General features: G+C 42.8%; 1 protein-coding gene across 2 annotated transcripts in view; it reads left to right on the top strand.

The window, feature by feature from the left end:
• Window positions 1–5760: 5760 nt before the first annotated feature.
• LOC138976109 (platelet binding protein GspB-like) overlaps window positions 5761–21019 on the top strand; it is a 165602-nt gene continuing 150343 nt past the window's right edge. Inside the window, exon 1 of one of the 2 annotated variants that reach the window (XM_070348928.1) lies at window positions 5761–7213. The gene's annotated coding sequence lies outside the window, so the exon portion shown is untranslated. The remainder of the gene's footprint in view (window positions 7214–21019) is intronic. The other variant, XM_070348929.1, reaches the window with a different exon arrangement.

Raw genomic sequence — 21019 nt, 5'->3', positions numbered from 1 at the left:
TAGCGATACGGGGGAGTAACGAGCTGAGCATCTCGTTACTCACCCGTATCTCTTCTGCTTAAAATATATACTTTTTTTTCAAAGATGTAGGCTACTGTACACGAATGTACCGGCAGGTAAGTTCTTTAAACATGCTCTCTCTCTCTCTTGAAAATGCAATTAAGTAATAACTGCATTACTTAAATGTAATAAAAAAAAGCACGGGGGAGTAACGAGCCGGGGGAGTAGCGATACGAGGGAGTAACGAGCCGGGGGAGTAACAAGCCGGGGGAGTAACGAGCCGGGGGAGTAACGATACGGGGGAGTAACGAGATGGGCCTTGCAAGGTTTTGACGGCAACAATAATTATTGTAGTTCTCTAAGACTTTATTTCTGTTTGATTTGTAATATGTTGGGAAGACATATTTATCAATTGATCAACAAAATAAAACATAATAAAAAACGACACAACATTGTTAAAATTATTGTTGGCCAACGTTGAACGTTTACGAAGGCCTCAATCTTCACGCGCATAGACAAGATTAATAGGTGCTTGATTTTGGTATTTTGAATTACATAACATTAAACCTTTGTTGGGCTTCATGGTCATGGCAACAGCCATAATAATATTACATGATGTATAATATTATATATATACGACTAGTGTCTGTCTGTCTGTCTGTCTGTCTGTCTGTTCGCGATGCACGGCCAAAGTTCTCGGTGGATCTTTTTCAAATTCGGACACCGTATTCAGCTACACCCCGGACACAACCTCATCGATGAGATATTTCAACACGTGCTCTCAGCGCGCAGCGCTGAACCGATTTTGGTTTTTCGCGCGCAGCGCTGAACCGATTTTGGTTTTTCTCTCGATCCATTCCCAGTAACTCTTCCTTATCTTCTCCAGTGTTTTCAGCCGCGTTTGTCTCCCTTCCTCCGTGCAAAGCCGGGTCCCAGGCTACTTCTTCCTAGCGAAGCCGGTACCCGGCGAAGCGGGTATTCATCTAGTAATATTATATTTCAGCATATGTGAATTACATGTCATCATACCAAACTGTCATACATTTTTATTCCTACATTATTCTGATTGATCACAACCAAACCTACTATCATTGGACACATCCAAATGCAAGCGCCTGTTCTTGACAATTTGCCACTGATCTAAAAAATAAAATCAGTGCAATTTTCTGGGTCGGGCTTTGGATTGGATTGGATTGGATTGGATAAGATTTACAGTCCAGTGAGGTTACCCTCATGGAAATTCGGGCTGCTTTCTCCCCTGGGAAAGCGAGCTGCCATACATACGGCGCTACCCATATTTTTTTTTTTCCTGCATGCGTGTATTCATGTTTCCTGAGACTTAATGCCGTGTGAGATGGAATTATTTTTTTTTACATTATTCCAAGTCCCACGGGTATTTGATGGACATTTTTATCTATGCCTATACAATTTTGCCAGGAAAGACCCTTTTGTCAATCGTGGGATCTTTAACGTGCACACCCCAATGTAGTGTACACGAAGGGACCTCGGTTTTTCGTCTCATCCGAAAGACTAGCACTTGAACCCACCACCTAGGTTAGGAAAGGGGGGAGAAAATTGCGGCCTGACCCAGGCCTGAACACGCAACCTCTCGCTTCCGAGCGCAAGTGCGTTACCACTCGGCCACCCAGTCACCACAGACACTCACGGTTTGGCCTGTAGGTAAAATATGTACAATGTATTTTCTGATTTGTGTACAAAAGCTTTTTTTCTGTTTTTTAACAAAACAATGTTTAATGTCACTGTATGTTTGAAAGACCATGGTCACATTTGTAAAACAAATGTTAAATTAGAAAATAAATAACATTTTGGTTCATGATAAGAAATAAAACTGTTGGTATATAAGTCACTCAAATACAGCAAAGAAATAATGGTTTGAGTTTGTTGCAGTTGACCCTGCACAGTTCGACCTATGATGTTTTTGTTGAACAATTTTGCCGTCACACCTCCCATAGGGAGACGCATTTCACAACTTCCTGTGTTACACAAACTCAGTGATGACCAATTTTGCCTTCACCCCTCCCATAGGGTGACGGATTTCACAACTTTCTACTGATGAACAATTTTGCCTTCACCCCTCCGATAGGGTGACGGATGTCACAACTTCCTGTGTACACAAACTGATGACGTATTTCACAACAAAATGGCGCTGCCCATGGTCAACCTCGAAACTATCCGTATGAATGGGGGCCTCCTGGCCCCCATAACAAGAAAGAGAGAGAGAGAGAGAGAGAGAGAGAGAGAGAGAGAGAGAGAGAGAGAGAAAGAGAGAGAGAGAGAGAGAGAGAGAGAGAGAGAGAGAGAGAGAGAGAGAGAGAGAGAGAGAGAGAGAGAGGATAAAACAATTCTTTATTCACGAGTGGCATGGTCCTCCAAAAGCGGCGTATGGCTGCCTAAATGGCGGGGTAAAAACGGTCATACACGTTCAATTCCACTCGTGCAAAAACACGGGTGTACGTGGGAGTTTCAGCCCACGAACGCAGAAGAAGAAGAAGAAGACGAGTGGCATGGTAAACGGCTTCGAGGACAATCATTCGTTTAGCAGAGCACTTGACATGACTACCAAAATGGCGACCATGCATGATCAACGTCAACGTTCGACGCTAATTGTTAGCTGCGACATTTTTACAGCTTATTGTTACGTAACAACAACAACAACATCACCATCACCAACAACAACACGTATGAAACCGAGCATACACTGAACTTATATTTGAATGCAACATAATGCCCTCCGATTTTTCAGCAGTGTGGGCAAGTGCATGAATGTGTGCGACTGTGCCCATGTTCCATTTTCAGGCGCCATTTTGAGTATCTGTTTTGACGAAGAATAAATGAAAAAAATGAACAATAGCAACGCAGTATACAGATTTGCTTTATTTCACAAAACAAATACATCATGCTTCACATCAAACCATTAGCTGCATGCAAGGTAGGAGCTGCAAAGTTGATCATCAGTTTATGTTTCTCTCGTTACTGACTTAGCAGAAACAACAGCGACAACTACAAAAACAACAATAAATGAACAACATAACAACAACAACAACAACAAAACCAGCAGTAACAACTACAAAAACCGTGACCGGTTGTAGCTACTGAAGCAACAGCTGCCGGCGCAGCAGCAGCAGTAGAAACAACAACATCAAAAACGACGACGACGACATCAAAAACAACAACGACAAAAACACCACCACCATCACCAACGACGACGACAGCGATAAACACCAACAACTATGATGACGACAACAACTACAACTGGTGCAACAAAAACAACACCTACAACAACAACAACAACAACACCAACAGCAGTAGCAGGAACACCACCACTGACCAACAACCAAAGCAACAAGAACAACATCTAATCAGACGAGGCAGCTTGCGGTTGAATGCTTTATGTACAATCCAGCTGCTGCTTGTTTTGTACAGATCCCTCAATCTCTTGCATATCAGCGCGACATCCTGACTTCATTAGTCACTTGCGTCACAAGCCACGTTCGTATCACCCGCACCGATACATATCTGTCGCGTGAAACTTGAGGCGCAGATTTGCAACATAGGCAACCTGATTGAAACCGCATGCAAAGATCAAAAGAGAGAACAAGCGAAGAACAAGAAGAAGAAGAAGAAGAAGAAGATTCGCTACATAGGCAGCCTGATTGAAACGGCGCATGCAAAGATCAAAAGAGAGAACAATCGAAGAAGAAGAAGAAGAAGAAGAAGAAGAAGATTCGCTACATAGGCAGCCTGATTGAAACGGCGCATGCAAAGATCAAAAGAGAGAACAAGCGAAGAAGAAGAAGAAGAAGAAGAAGAAGAAGAAGATTCGCTACATAGGCAACCTGATTGAAACCGATGCAAAGATCAAAAGAGAGAACAAGCGAAGAAGAAGAAGAAGAAGATTAAAAACATAGGCAGCCTGATTGAACCCGGTACATCAAACAGGACACAGATAAAATGAGAGAGAAAAAGCAAAATAGAAGAAGGAGCTAGGAGAAGAAGAAAAAGAAGACATGGAAAAACTACCGAGGGGCGAGGATTGGGTGGTTGTCGTGTGTGTGTGTGTGTGTGTGTGTGTGTGTGTGTGTGTGTGTATGTATGTGTGTGTGTGTGTGTGTGTGTGTGTGTGTGTGTGTGTGTGTGATTGAGTTCAAACCGCCGTAACAAACGACGACACAAAATATACAGTGCCACAGCGGGAAGCACAGGCAAGACAAAACAAGTACACCTGGAATGAAGAAATGGCATTAAAGAAGGAAAAAGCGTGAATAGTAATAATACTAATATTATTATTAATGAACACTTATTAATCCGGCCATCATTCTCACCAGAGCTCTAGGCGATCATGTACAACAGCAAAACGAACACACACACACACACCCACACACATATATACACACACACGCACACACCACACACACAGACACACACACACAGACACACACACACAGACACACACCACACAGACACACAGACACACACCACACACACACACACAGACGCCACACACCGTGGCACACACACACACACACATACATGATATTGTTTATATCCAATTAATAATACAGTGAAATAAAACAACTATCCTATAGCCCAACAAATATCCAAAATGATACAATGCCAAAATACAAGGAGATCAGGAGAGAAAGGAAAAGCCTTAAACACAGTCCACAACAAACTGGAGAAAATCGAAACACGAAGTCAATCCGAAAATATACAATGAGACGAAAAAAAGACAAATAAGAAAGGAGACTATGGAGACTATGATGCTGATCATTATGAGAAAGAGAGAGAGAGAAAGAGAGAGAGAGAGAGAGAGAGAGACTCGGAGAGAGAGAGAGACTCAGAGAGAGAGAGAGAGAGAGACTCGGAGAGAGAGAGAGAGAGAGAGAGAGAGAGAGAGAGAGAGAGAGAGAGAGAGAGAGAGAGAGAGAGAGGCGTATCAGTGCAATACAATCACGCGAACACAAAAAGAAGAACAACACAGAAACTTTCACAGATATAAAAGCCAAATACAGTGTCGACGATTTCTCATTTTATTCAGTGCCAAGAATAAGTTATATAACAACGAAACATAGTCTTACTTGCTGCCGGTGAAGTGGAGCGACCAAAATGGCCGACGGACCTTTTAACCGGAAGTACGTGTTACCTTGTGGCGAATTCAGCTGCTGGTTTCGTTTCAACGCCGAAGCTATGACAGTTCATGCTTGCGTACGCTAAAGGTTTTTGTGTGGCAAATAGAAGACATGTTAAGTCAGGCGGTTCATCAGTTTAACGAGAATGGCATGTTGTTTCAGTCTTGTTGCCTTAAAACTTTCCTGGTTATAGCTGGAAAGACGTTTCACCTACCCGCCTTGGGGAAAAAACAACCAAACATCGGCGAAAATTGAAAATCAATCGAAGACAATGGCAACACTAACGAAAAAAAAGTTTTAAAACGCAAAAGAATGTCTAACATTATCAAACCAATAAGCACAATTTCATGAAACAGTAACGCAAATCGCAAACAGCAAAGACATGTCTCTTGAAACAAAACAAAAAGCAACAGCTAACGAACGAACAAGCTAACGAACGTAAGCTCCGGTCCCCTACCAGCAACTGACTCAGTGGCTTAACGCGTCGAGAGCGCACGCTTTATATACCGTCCCGCCAGCCTCTAAAAATCGATGGACAGAGTGGTGGTGGCAGTCGCTTTTTCACCGCATTGCTCTTACGCTGTTTGCACTTCCAATGGCTTTTCTCTTCAACGGGCCTGTTCCGGCAGTTCGGGACCAAAAAAAACCTAGGCGAGCTGAAATTACCGTCAACACAATACAACAGATAAAAATGGCGCCGTCGACCAATGAGAAGCGACAACGTGTGTCTACGAGCTTTGAGTCGCAGCGCGTGCGTCTGGCCACAGAGCGAGATAGCGGCACACAGCACGCGAGTTATAATTAGCACAGACCTATACATGCCAACCAAAAACGATCGGCACATGACTCCGTGATGATAAACTGTGTGTATGCTACAGAAACAATGGAGACACGACATCCGTCATTTTGTCAAGTCCACAGTAGATAATAACGCAGACAGAATTAAGTCGTAGCAGTGACGGACACAGCACAGCTTTGGGTTTGTTTGGTTTGTGTGCGGTATCAAATTACTGAGGGAATTTCGAAACCGCAGAGCAGAGCGCTGACAGCCAGTGAAGTGTTGCCTTTAAGGTGTCGTCTGCTTTTTTTTCCGTCGCAAGTTGATGTTATTGTGCATGACCGCTTGCAACGCAGGCGAGCTTCGCGGTGGTCGAGTTATAAGACATCATGTGTGTGATGTGTTCTGTATGTGGAGCGTGCTCTGACATGCTGTGTCAATGTGTCTGTGTTGACACGCGTTGGGGAGGCTGATACATGTCGTCTGCGTACACCTTACTATAAAACAACGAAAGGGTTGATCAACTTTGATCACCGGAGTGGTACAGTCAGCGCGACGACAGTGCACCACCACGTGCATGCCGCGCGTGTGGTACCGCGTTCTGTGACGTGTTTGTGTTCACACGCTGGGTGCAGGAGGCTGATACATCATCTACGTAACCACAATTCACTGAACAAAAGGACAACAACAAAAACAACAACACCGGAACGCCGCAGCGTTGATAAACTTGCTCACCTGAGTGCATATTGCGCTTCACTTCCGTGACCACTGTTCCTGATAACGTGTGTTCGAAACAACAACAACAAAACAACAAACAACGAACACGTTGATAATCTTACCCCTCGCGAGTGAAAGCAAACCGCTTCACTATCGCGCGCACCGTTGCGACCTGGATAGGTGCGTGTGTTCAAGGTCTACATCCACCCATTAAACAAAATCAAAAACACAACAAAACGGGAACTCAGTCTTTAATAAACTTTGCCCCCTTCAGTGGCTAACCACCTCCCCCACAGTGGATTCCACGTACACCTTTCTGGCCTAGACAGGTGTGTTAAAAGTCTACATTTACACTTCCCCAAAGAGGAGAAAAAAAACCCATGAAAAAACCCCGGAACAGGTTGATGAACTTATACTCCGCCTGAGTGTCTGCCTGTAACCACTTCCATGTGCAACGCTGTGACCTGGAAATAGGTGTGTTCCAGGTCAGGTGTAATCGTCGTTCCTGCGCCGAAGTCACGCATCAGGGGACACACTTTCTCACCGCATCGACCAACCAAAACGGCAGGTAAGGTAAGCTCAGTCTTTGGAACCTATGTGTTGGGCTGTGAGTGTGCGTGGAGGCTTGACGGGTATATATACTACTAGAGGAATACCCGGCTTCGCCGGGGTGAATCGCGAGACAGAGACAGACAGCGTGGCGGTTCATCACAATCACCTTTGCAGGCGAAGTCCTGTCAAACGGGATTGAGAATTTTAGAGCTTATTTCTTAGCCCTATATTATCTGTTGTGGCTTCTCAAATGCCAGAACATACAGACAGACAAAAGCCGCTAGACCCCATCACAAACAGAACTCTACAATCCACAGGTTTTTGCCCACACACACACACACAAACACACACACAGAGAAGCCGTATCTATATATATATGTATATCTATATCTATAAATATATAGAGATAGGTGAGAGTGTATTTTTCGCGTGGCTATAAATTGATTCGACCTTTTCACTTTGACAGTAAGAACAACTTACGGGTGCAAGGGAAGCGTTCTGGACAGCGCAGTGACATTCTATAAATAGCAACTCAGAAACGGGAATTTGGGGTGAACGGCGCGAGACAGAGACAGACAGCGTTGCGGTTCACCACAATCACCTTTGAAGGCGAAGTCCTGTCAAACGGGATTGAGAATTTTAGAGCTTATTTCTTAGCCCTATATTATCTGATGTGGCTTCTCACATGCCAGAACATACAGACAGACAAAAGCCGCTAGACCACATCACAAACAGAACTCTACAATACACAGGTTTTTGCCCACACACACACACAAACACACACACACACAGAGAAGCCGTATATATATATGCATATCTGTATCTATAAATATATAGAGATAGGTGAGAGTGTATTTTTCGCGTGGCTATAAATTGATTCGACCTTTTCACTTTGACAGTAAGAACAACTTACGGGTGCAAGGGAAGCGTTGTGGACAGCGCAGTGGACAGCGCAGTGACATTCTAAAAATAGTATAAATAGTAAGTTACAAACGGGAAAGCCACACGAAGGAAGGGAGATAAACGCCAAACACTGGAGAAGATAAGGAAGAGTTACTTATAATGGTGAAATGAACACAAAAACCCAAATCAGTTCAGCGCTGCGCGCTGAGAGCACGTGTTGAAATATCTCATCGATGATATTGTGTCCGGGGTGTAGCTGAATACGGTGTCCAAATTTGAAAAAGATCCACCGAGAACTTTGGCGTTGTGATGTGGTGTAGCGGCTATGGTGTGTCGGTATGGGGGCCCGGGTACCTGAGGTGGAACCAAAATAGCTGAGGTGGAACCAAAATCGGTTCAGCGCTGCGCGCTGAGAGCACGTGTTGAAATATCTCATCGATGAGGTTGTGTCCGGGGTCTCTCTGAATAAGCCCACCAAATTTGAAGCAGATCCATCGAGAACTTTGGCCGTGCATCGCGCACAGACAGACACACAGACACACAGACACTAGTCGTATATATATATAGATACAGGGATGTTGCTTCAAATTCATACATACAGGACAAATGTCCTACTAGCTCTTCAGCATCAATAGGACATTTGACCGCTTTCAGAAATTTCAATAGGACGTCAGAATTTTTTCATTTTCAAGAATGACGCTCGTTGTGTCACCCCCGGTATTTGACCCTAATGTAGCACAAGAAACGTGTTCAGCTTTTGTTGAACTTTGGCAGGCTTTAGTTTTAGTTTTCGGTGGCATAACTCAGTGCGCTTCATCAAAATGTCTCGAACTGAAAGCAAAAGCAGACGCAAGACTTAGTCAGTTGGAGTTCAGGGCCGGACCAAATGAGTTCCTCCTTTTTTGGGGGGGGCAAATCAGCGAAGTGGCGAAGCCACAAGCGCGCGCCTGCCTTTGCAGGCGCGCGAACTAGGGGGGTCCGGGGGCATGCTCCCCCGGAAATTTTTTGAAAAACGGTTAAAATCTGTACAATCTGGTGCATTCTGGGCCTTGTTTTGAGGGTTAAGGCCTGTCAGTGTGAGTTGGGGGGGGGGGGGGGGGGGGGCTACCTTTTTCTCATCGGATTTCACATTGAATAAAATTTGTTAGAGACACATACAAAATGTATTTAAAACAAGAAGAGCAAACGCTCGATCGAGTCACTTTCGCAGTTCTGAATATTATATGAGGCATCAGATGGACAGGAAGAAATTGCTATTCACAACACAATGAGTCACGTTCACATAAAATTTGAGCCCGGTCACTTTTATAGTTTCCGAGAAAAGCCCAACGTTAAGTTGTGTGTTGCCGAACAGAAAAGGCTAGTTATCTCCCTTGTTTTTCTGATAACGTTCGTAAAAGGCTACAGATGTAAATACTTTGATGTAAAGAATAATCCTACAAAGTTTCAATCACATCCGATGAACTTTGTCAAAGATATAAAATGTCTAATTTTTCCTTTGACGCTGACCTGTGACCTTGAAAAAGGTCAAAGGTCAACGAAACCATCGTTAAAGTGTAGAGGTCATTGGAGGTCACGACTAAACAAAATATGAGCCCGATCGCTTTGATAGTTTCCGAGAAAAGTCCAACGTTAAGGTGGTGTCTACGGCCGGCCGGCCGGACGGCCGGCCGGCCGGACGGCCGGCCGGACAGACTAACACTGACCGATTACATAGAGTCACTTTTTCTCAAGTGACTCAAAAACCAAAAAAAACAAACAAAAACACTCAAAGCAAGGTACATGCTTTTTCCAGGGGTGGGGTTCCGGAACCCCTGGAACCCCCCCCCCCCCCCCCTGGGTCCGGCCCTGGAGTTGTCTTCCATACTCCTAACTTTAATGTGCTGCAGACGGGTGTCACCCAAACGCAAGATCCGCACTGCACAACTTCAGTGCACCTGTACGCGAGAGTGCTTGGTCGCTTTTTGAAAATGTGTATCTTGAAAGGAACATTAACGAATATCGCGCTGTCCGAAGGAATTGAGTTCTTATCGGACAATGCCAGCGCTCAGCTCAAAACAATAGGACATCTGACCGCCATGCGGCTATGTGAATCGGACATTTGAGCCTCTTAATCGGTCTATGTCCGATGTCCGACGCCTAACGACATCCCTGCTATCCGTGTCTAACATAAATTTATGAACGTGAGAACGACTGGTGACAGGTAGCAATTAAGAGCAAGAATGAAAAGCCCGAAGAATGTATATCACCCTGTGGTTATGAATGAGCATTATAAAGTGGTGTCAATCTTACTGTTACTGACAGTGAAACAATGAACGTGTCAGTGCGTTGTGTGTTTTACTGTCACTGAAAACAAGAAACTGTTCATCGTGCTGTAAGTTTGCCTGTCATTGTAAAGAATAAAAACGGCAGCAATGTGCTGGAAGATTTACTGTCAAATATTTACAAACAATATAACTTCGTAATGTTTCACATTAATTGAAACCATGACGTCAAAAGTTGCTAACATGAACATCAAACTGATAAAAGTGAGAAAAAAATCCCATCACAATCTTCTGTCAGGCCTACTTGAAATGTTACAATAAGCGACGAAGAAAGAACATGACTAGCTTATCCGGACTGTGAGATTTAAGAACGAACATACCTATAGCTGTTGCTAATAACTTTATTTTCGTTGTGTGACACAACGTCGAAATAAGTTGCAATTGTCATCATTTTCACGAGTTTTCATTCACAAGCACCTGGGAAATAAATCTCATGTTCCCCATGCAATAAATCCCCGGTTACCATAGTTGCAGCAAGCATGCAGGTTATTCATGGATCATCAAAAGCAAACCCAATAGAAACGCTCGGGGATTCTTCGGCTCTTTTCATTGGCGTTTCCCCAGACCTAAACAGACGACACGACACTGCTTTGCAAAGTTCCAAAAACGAACTGGCAAACTGGCAAAAGTAAACAAAAAACAAAACTACTTCATGAAAGGTCATACATTCATCACAAACAAATGAAACCTACCGATATGTTTTGTCTTCTTACAAAGTCATGGAGTGCGTGTATCTGTGTTTCGATACACAGACGTTCGGAGAAACACGAACGTCAAATTCAAGTCAAACCAATTGACCCCTGACACACAAATTTTGACCCGTGCACAAGACGTTGTATCGATAAACGAAACGCAAATAAGAAATAATAATAAAAGCAAAGAAAATAGCAACAAGATATGCAAACATCTAACAAAGCCGAGCAAGCAGAATGACAGGTTTAATGAAAAACAAAGAGTCACTGAGTCGGAAACAAGATCGCGATTCTTTCCTTCGCTGCACGACGCAAATCTTTTGTGACCTTTGACCCAACGTAGCTTCCACATTCGATCACTAAGCTTAATATTTACAACTGAAAGCCGAGGGGGTGGAATACCGAGATGAACCTACAGAACTGTGCATCCTCAAACCTGACATATTCATCCCAACATTTTATGAACTCAAAAACACAGAAAGTTGCTTTCACACGCCAGCTTTGATTGCCAGTGGTTATCAAAACGGAACTCGTGTGGTTATCAAAACGGAACTCGTGTTTCAAAGCATGGCTCCCTGTGTTGATTGTGCACTTATTTTCTCACTACCAAAATGATGAAAAAAAAAAAATGTTTGGTGGTTTGTTGTCAGACCAGCTTTTTTGTTGGACCTCGGAGGACTTCGGCCTTGGTCAATAAATATGAAACAAAAGACGATATGCTCCCCCTCGGACCGACAAAAAAGCTGGTCTGTCAATAACCCATCAAACATCTTATATTATCCAGTAACTTGTGAACGACTGGGTCACGGGTTCGAATCCAGCCCCGGACTGACATGGGTCAAGTTAACGTGCAGGCTCAGAGACGGTATCCATGTCCCACTCCGTGTCACCACTGTGGCACGTACAATACCTCGGTCATAACAGCGAGAATAAGCATACCAATGACTCGGGACTTATTGAATGTGAATGACCATTAATAATGAGGAAGTTGCACATGTTGCACAAACAATCAAAGTTGTGAAAGAAACAACTGAAAGTCAACAGAGACTTACTTCCGAGATTTAACAAATCTCTATTAGCAGAGCGAAAGAGAGAGAGAAAAGTGTCCTTTCACAGACAATCCTATTGGGGAAATCAGACCCTCCTCGGACGAGACCAAGATTTCAAAGAGAAGCTAACATCCCCGGAGGGGAGAGCGTATCAACAGAGAAATCTAGTCCAGAGGACGACGACCTTTGTTTTACTACCGTGACCAGACATGTGTTTCGACACTAATCATATGTGTCTCATCAGTGGTCTGATGGTAGAGATGCCGAGAGTTGTCAACCCATGGTATCCAACGAAAATCCAAACCACTCTCGCAGAGGTAGCTTCTGTTGGCATGGGAGACCACCCTCATCTGACAATCCCAAGTGGACATATGTGAAGGGAAACACTTTGATTTCAGGTCAAAATGTATAAAACGAAATTGAGTTTTCAAAAATGTTTGTCACAAAATCACGAAAGCTCTTAGTTTATCCCGAAGTTTGTAGAATGATTACAACAGCTCTGAGTTATTCAAAACTTTGTACCAGAAATCACAAAAGCTCTGCGTTATCCAAAAGTCTGTAACAAAAACGCTCGAGCTCTGAGTTATCCAGAAGTATGCAACGACAGCACGAATCTCTGAGTTAATCATGACACACTTAGGCAACGCGTCATTAAGATTGTTGTTCAGGAAGTGTTAGCGAACATAATATGATACAGGAAGTACGTGTGCATGAATGGAACAAAGGCCTCCCACTTACCCGCATCAAAAAATAGTCTTAATTCTCAAAGTTTCGAGCGATAATGATTGATTTCATGAATACGGGCACTTCATTCCTTCCGCCTTATTTGAATTGCAAATTGAAAACCGGGATCGGTTTTTTTTTCTTCTTAGAAATCCACTTTTGGGATTGCATGCTGACATACTGTATGTACTCTGAACTGAATGTCAAAAGACCTTACGCGCATGCGGAAACAAAGTTACGAAACCTTCCGTGATTTTTGGCGTGTCCAGGAAAATGAACAATAAACCGAAAGAGTGTTAAAATGTCCATTTACGTGCACACCCGTCCCATTCCAGCACTGAGTAGCATGCATATAAACTGAGGAAAAAAGAGTTGTTCGCCAAGCACCACAAACTAAGTAGTTACTTAGGCCAAAACAAAAAAGTCTGTTTACGGAAAAAGTCTGGGGGCGCGCGAAAAAATAGGGTCGGTCGGGAACAGACTATTTTTTTTTGTGCCTTAGTATTCACAAACTGCTTCTAGTTCTCAGTCGAGTGCAAATAAAAATCACCGGATCGTTCAAATTATTCACAGAGTGTGACTCAAATTCACAGGGCGTTGCAGACCTTCCGACACCGTCTGTGGATAATAAAGGCTGTCTGACAACTTAATAATGAACCGTGAGTCTGATTCTTCAAATAACGCAGCAGATGATACACGTGGCAAATTACAAGGTCGTGGTTTAACAGAGCATGAACATATTTATGTTCATGTTTTTTGAGACATGGATCTGTTGAAAGAGGCAGTATAGATCAAGGAGCAGGAAACACCCGAAATGCTGTTAACGCGTTTGCGCGCAAACGCGCATAAGCAGGGGGCGGGGAGAGAGAGAGAGAGGGAGGGAGAGAGGAGGAAGAGAGAGAGAGGGGGGAGAGAGAGGGGGAGAGAGAGAGAGAGAGAGAGAGAGAGAGAGAGAGAGAGAGAGAGAGAGAGAGAGAGAGCAGGGGGGGGGGGGGGTGTCACACACGCGCACACACATGCACACAGAAACACGCACACGTAGTGCAGACGAATAACAACAATCATTCTTCTTCAATCGTTCTGTGTCATTCTGCCCCCCCCCTCTCTGTCTCTGTCTCTCTGTCTGTCTGTCTGTCTCTCTCTCTCTGTCTCTCTCTCTCTCTCTCTCTGTCTCTGTCTCTCTCTTTCTTGCACAATAGTATCATTTATTCACAATGTCATCAAAAGATGTACGGTGTGTTGTGGTTGCACGGTGCACGCATATTGACACAAAACAGACACGCGTTGACAGACAAACGCTCATTTTTCTTTTAAACCGATGGGTTTTTAAAAACGATGTCACGTTTTCGTTCAGGTGGGAAAAGAGGTCAACAGAGAATGCACACATAATTTTTGGAGCAGCCCCCGCACGGAGACTGTATCCACATATTGGAGAAGTAATGCTTACAACTAGGAAAACAATGGAGTTATAAATATATATGGGAATTCGCAATCTCGAGTCCAGTCCGATGTCGTTTGCTGTATTCGTTTCTGTGCTATGTTTTGCTCAAAGTTTTGACAGTTCAAAAATAGTTTGTGCAGCAGGAAACCGGCTAACAAAACATTCGGGTCATTCCGCAGAGCTGTGGAAACCATGTTACATGAGTGATATTTTTGTGTCAAGGATGTATTTTAACCATAAACATTGATTACATGAAAAAATATTCCTACAAAAATCTGTAGCCTGCATAGAAAAAGGTCGAAAAACAAGATGGTTTTACGTGGATTTAAATTCCAAAACATATCTGACCTAGAATTAAATAACAAGTTTGTATCGTGAATTACAACCCACCGTTTAGAACTTTGCGTAGCAGTACAATCCACCATTGGATGTGTGTGTGTGTGTGTGTGTGTGTGTGTGTGTGTGTGTGTGTGTGTGTGTGTGTGTGTGTGTGTGTGTGTGTGTGTGTACCACATCCGATCATTACTGGGCACTGTGCAGTGCTAATATCTTCTACAAATAGTACCATACATCCAATTTCTTCTTCTGCGATTGTCGCCTTGTATTCCCACCTGCAACCCGATGACAAGATTCACCTGGAAAACGCTTTCAACCAGCAGCAAGCTCAGAGAGAGAAAGAGAGAGAGAGAGAGAGAGAGAGAGAGAGAGAGAGAGAGAGAGAGAGAGAGAGAGAGAGAGAGAGAGAGACACACACACACAGAGACAGAGACGAAGACAAAGACAGAGAGACAGAGAGAGACAGAGACAGTGGTGAAACCAGCATTATAGGAAAAGGGCAATGTAAGACCAGTCTACAGAATTGACAATTAAATGTTTAACATAAAGAGAATTTTGTTTTCATTTTCTTGTTTCATTGACAATTCCGATCATGATTCCACATCATTCCCCCCCCCCCCCCCCCCTGCCCCCATTGTGAATGCTGACGTCAGTGTTGCAATTACTCTCCTGGTCACATTGCAAATTAGGGGTGCTAAATGTACTTTAAATTTTGAGTCCCTGTCTCTCAGATTATGTACAGCCACAACGGGAGCTCAAACGCAGGTAAACAATATTACAAGTCGCGTAAGGCGAAATTACTACATTTAGTCAAGCTGTCGAACTCACGGAATGAAACTGAACGCACTGTAAGGAAATTGCTCACCTTCCACGTGCAAAACGCAGTGATATGCACACGCCAGAATAGCGCGGTAGCGTATTGTGCTAAGCAGGAAAGCGCGCTTTTCTGTATTCGTGTTAACTTTCTGAGCTTGTTTTGAATACAACCTATCATATCTATATGTTTTTGGAATCAGGAAACGATAAAGAATAAGATGAAATCATTTTTGGATCGATTTCTTAAATTTTAATCGTAAGACTAATTAATCTATTTTCGTTAATTGTGATCACATTTTAAGAGTAAGCATAACATATGTAATATATTTTAGATTCAGAATGTCATGAAGAATACGATGCAATCAATTTTAAATCTGTTTGCGAAAAATTGATTTTAATGACAACTTTAATGAGCAAACTCATTAATTGATATAAGCCTACAAGCTGAAATGCAATACCAAAGTCCGAGCGTCGTCGAAGATTACTTGACCAAAATTTCAACCAATTTGGTTTAAAAATGAGAGCGTGACAGTGCCGCCTCAACTTTCACGAAAAGCCGGATATGACGTCATCAGACATTTATCAAAAAAATGAAAAAAACGTCTGGGGATATCATACCCAGGAACTCCCATGTAAAATTTCATGAAGATCGGTCTAGTCGTTTTTTGGCACCTGGTTCAGACACTGGAAAACAGCCGATCCGAGGGCTGATCGACTGTCAAATCGACGCCCAGCCAATTGTCTTTTCAGATGAGGAAACAAAAAAAAAGTCACAGGGTGCAAGATCAGGAGAGTAGGGAGGATGTGGCAAAGTTTCAAAGTTTTCTTCCTCCAGGTACTCTTTCACCACTTGGATTTGTGAGCAGGTGCGTTATCATGAAGTAATTTGATCCCTTTCAATCCTGTAGTTGGTCTGGCTCTCTTGTACTTGTAGTAACGAACGATGCCAGCAAGAACTTTTTCCTTGTAGTACACCCCAGTGATGCTTCTGCCTTTTTCGCGTGGTTTTTGAAAAATGACGCCCTTTGTGTTATAAAATATTGTGTATAAAACCTTGCCGGAGCGACTTTTTCGCACGATCCGAGGGGCATTGGCACCTTTTTTTTTTTTATCCATGCTTTGTTTTGAGCTTTTCTTTTTGGCTCAAAGAAGTACACCCAAGTTTCGTCTCCAGTCACGATCTCATCCAAGCGTTTTTGATCACATCCGTCGTATATCTTGAGTAGCCGTTGGGCAAACGTAACCCTACACCTCTTGTTCTCTTCAGTGAGGAAATGTGGTACCCATCGTGCGCACACCTTTGTGTATCCAAGTTTGTGTTTTAAAATTCTCAAGACAGACGACGACGAAATGTCCAGTGTTTCGGCGATAAAATGACTGCTCACTCGGGGATCTTCATCAACTAACCGTTGCACATGGGACACCATTTTATTGTCGGTTACAGGTGGTTTCTTCACTTTTCCCCTTGCATCTTCCACAGACGTTTTCCCTGTTGAGAAATGCTTTGCCCACCGAAAAACTGTCGCGCGAGATGGTGCTGTGCCTGGGCTTACAGTTCTCAGCTCTTCAAGTATGTCACCGGCCGTTTTACCAAGTGCCGTTCTTATTTTGATGTAGGATCGAAAATTCTTCTCTGAAAATGTGCTTTTTGCCGCCATTTTTTAGGCCAGTGTCTCTCGCTTACATGACTAAATACACTGTATCTTTACGAAAACACAACGGATCACAAAGAAATTATGCACAATAATACGTCATGTACCAATCTTGATAATGACGTCATTTGTTATAAATGTCGTCATTTGATTCTGTGCAAAAAAGACCAGTCTCAGTCTTGGTGACGACAACCATTCCCCCCTCTACGTTAAAACATTTAGTCAAAACTTGACTAAATGTAAAAAGGACTGAAAATTCATGGCGAAAAATATTATCCCGCGCAGGAGAATCAACCAACAACGACTTCACAAACGATGAACAAATCTTCATAGTCGTATTTTGTTCTTCGTTGACTTTGCTATCTCTCCAAACTCTGTTCACCGCATTGCACAGGAAGTGTACTGTACAAGGTCGAATTCTGTCGATTTCCGATCGAATGGCGATTTTTCAAATGTCATCGAAATGCGATACTTTCTCTTCTTTCTTGATGGCTTTCATTTCCTGAATTTTTTCCTAGCGGCTTTTGTCTTCTGTCCTTTTTATTTATTTATATATTTATTCTTTACGTTCCGGGAGCAAGTCAGCTAGTGCATTGTCAAAACCGATTTTCTGATTAAAAAAAAAGAAAGAAGGAGAAACGATTAAACGAGGTTAAGCTGTTCTCAGTTTCAGCGTCAGATTAAATTGCAGTGTTTTAAAACGTGGAGGCAGTTGTGCTGATACGCAAATTCTCAATTTTCGCGACAGATTAAAATGTCACTGGTAACAAAAGTTGTATCATTTTCATGACACGTGCGTGAACGAACACGTCTGGATGTGTTTATGTATGTTATTTGTCTATTTATATATTTGCAACGCTTTGTATAACTGATTTGCATACACTGTAATACTAATTCTACTAGCAAAAGCAGCACACATGGTAAACACATGTCGAGTTTATACTGTGTGCGACTAATAGAGAGAGAGAGAGAGAGAGAGAGAGAGAGAGAGAGAGAGAGAGAGAGAGAGAGAGAGAGAGAGAGAGAGACAGACGATGACAGAGAGAGAGAAGAGAAAAAGGGAGAGAGACAGAGAGTAGAGAGTAGAGAGAGAGAGAGAGAGAGAGAGAGAGAGAGAGAGAGAGAGAGAGACACAGACAGACAGACAGACAGACAGACAGACGATGTCAAAGAGAGAGAGCATTAACTTTTCAAGACAACTAGCCATTGACACCAATATGATTTATGGCCAAACCGAGACCCATTTTGTTACCAAGCATGGCCGCCCACCAACGACCGCTACCCTCTCCACTTGTTTGTGTGGCATGTCAAAATTTCTTCACCTCCACATTGTGTGAATGACCCTGTGTGTGGGGTTTTGGCGAGGGTGTTTTGAGACTTTTCTATACACACGCAATATCGTGGCCCTACTGAGATTCGTGTTACTGTTGGCGACGCAGTATGGTTCGTAGAGAATTTCAAACGAAAACCTGACCGTGAATCTCGATCCCTTATTTCATGAACACGAGTGCACTAAGTTGACGAGTGAAGCGAAACAAGCAAGCAAGCAAGCTGACAACCAAACAGATAGGAAAACAAGCAACTGTCCGCCACCGTCACTGCTGGCGATGTCTACAACGACAACGACAGCAATGACAACGACGGAGAAGAATTAAGTTACATTTTATTTTTCTTCTTCTTCTTCTTCTTCTTCTTCTTCTTCTTCTTCTTCTTCTTCTTCTTTATTTATTTTTTAATTCACGCGTGAACATAAAACGTGTTGTACCCGATGACTGCGATCCAATCCAAGTTTTCAGAACGCCTCCAAACCGTATTTCTCTGACAGAGTAGAGAGAGGACGCAGTGCAACAAAAGTTTTGTATTTTCGGACTACACACTTTTTTTTTTGGGGGGGGGGGGGGGGGGGTGAACCGTTTAAAATCAAGTGGAGGATGGTTCAGGTTTCATGTCTCTGTTTCAAACCCTGACGGTTTTTTAAAGTTTTTTGTTTTTACGACGGAGCAATTACAAAAATATATTGATAGTGGCATGGCTGAGTACATTACGGATACCCGTCTCGTCTTCCACCCGTTTTACACCCTGACAACCACAGAAAAGGCTCCGAAATTATACCTCCCTATTACTGTGCACCGCAAAAAAGGCTTCTCGGATTACGTAGCGTATTTCACAATGACGTCGGAAATGTTTCAAGGTGTGGCTTTCATGGCGATAATTACATGTCGAAAAGCACTAACAGAAGTTTTTGTGAAAATAGGGAGGAGTAGGCAGGAGTTGCGTAGCGCCGGTGTAACACGAGAAACTTGAATTACTCCCACGAGATTTTTACTCCGGAGTAAACATTTCGTACGAAAAAGTTACTCCCTTTACGAAAAAAGCACTCCCCCATTTCACGAGAAAATTACTCCCCAAGACAGGTGAGTTCCGAGTAAACATTTCGTACAAAAATGTTACTCCCATGACGAATAAATAACGAATAAATTACTTCACCCAAACACAAGCAATTTAACTTCCCATGCCAGGTGTACGAAATTTTTACTCCCTTGTCCCCTGTTAGTCTTGGTGGTGGAAGGGGTGGAAGGAGGATAGCGCGACATTCGTGTGCGCGAGATCACTTATTGGCATTATCCCTTCGCCCACATCCCATTTTTGCGTACGATATTTTTACTGGAAGTAAAAACAAGTCGCGTAAGGCGAAAATACAACATTTAGTCAAGTAGCTGTCGAACTCACAGAATGAAACTGAACGCAATGCCATTTTTCAGCAAGACCGTATACTCGTAACATCGTCAGTCCACCGCTCACGGCAAAGGCAGTGAAATTGACAAGAAGAGCGTAGTAGTTGCGCTAAGAAGGATAGCACGCTTTTCTGTACCTCTCTTTGTTTTAACTTTCTGAGCGTGTTTTTAATCCAAACATATCATATCTATATGTTTTTGGAATCAGGAACCGACAAGGAATAAGATGAAAGTGTTTTTAAATTGATTTCGACAATTTAATTTTGATAATAATTTTTATATATTTAATTTTCAGAGCTTGTTTTTAATCCAAATATAACATATTTATATGTTTTTGGAATCAGCAAATGATGGAGAATAAGATGAACGTAAATTTGGATCGTTTTATAAAAGAAATATTTTTTTTACAATTTTCAGATTTTTAATGACCAAAGTCATTAATTAATTTTTAAGCCACCACGCTGAAATGCAATACCGAAGTCCGGGCTTCGTCGAACAATACTTGACCAAAATTTCAACCAATTTGGTTGAAAAATGAGGGCGTGACAGTGCCGCCTCAACTTTCACGAAAAGCCGGATATGACGTCATCAAAGACATTTATCAAACAAATGAAAAAAACGTCTGGGAATATCATACCCAGGAACTTTCATGTCAAATTTCATAAAGATCGGTCCAGTAGTTTGGTCTAAATCGCTCTACACGCACACACACACACACACACACACACACACAGAGACACACGCACATACACCACGACCCTCGTCTCGATTCCCCCCTCGATGTTAAAACATTTAGTCATAACTTGACTAAATGTAAAAATGGGGAGTAAAAATTTCGTGGAGGGAGTAATTTTTTCGTGCCTTGGGGAGTTCTTTTCTCGTACGAAAAGTGTACTCGGAGTAAGAATTTCGTACGAAATATTTACTCCGGAGTAAATTTTTCGTGGAGTAAAAATTTCGTGTTACACCGGTTCGGAAAAAATCCATAGCAGGGAGAGAGAGAGAGAGAGAGAGAGAGAGAGAGAGAGAGAGAAAGAGTGCGAAAGAGAGAGAGAGACAGAGAAACAGAGAGAGAGAGAGAGAGAGAGAGAGAGAGAGAGAGAGAGAGAGAGAGAGAGAGAGAGAGAGAGAGAGAGAGAGAGAGAGAGACA

Source organism: Littorina saxatilis, linkage group LG9 (assembly GCF_037325665.1).
Source record: "Littorina saxatilis isolate snail1 linkage group LG9, US_GU_Lsax_2.0, whole genome shotgun sequence".
Classification (NCBI taxonomy): Eukaryota; Metazoa; Mollusca; class Gastropoda; order Littorinimorpha; family Littorinidae; genus Littorina; species Littorina saxatilis.
This window is presented reverse-complemented; position numbering and strand designations above follow the sequence as displayed.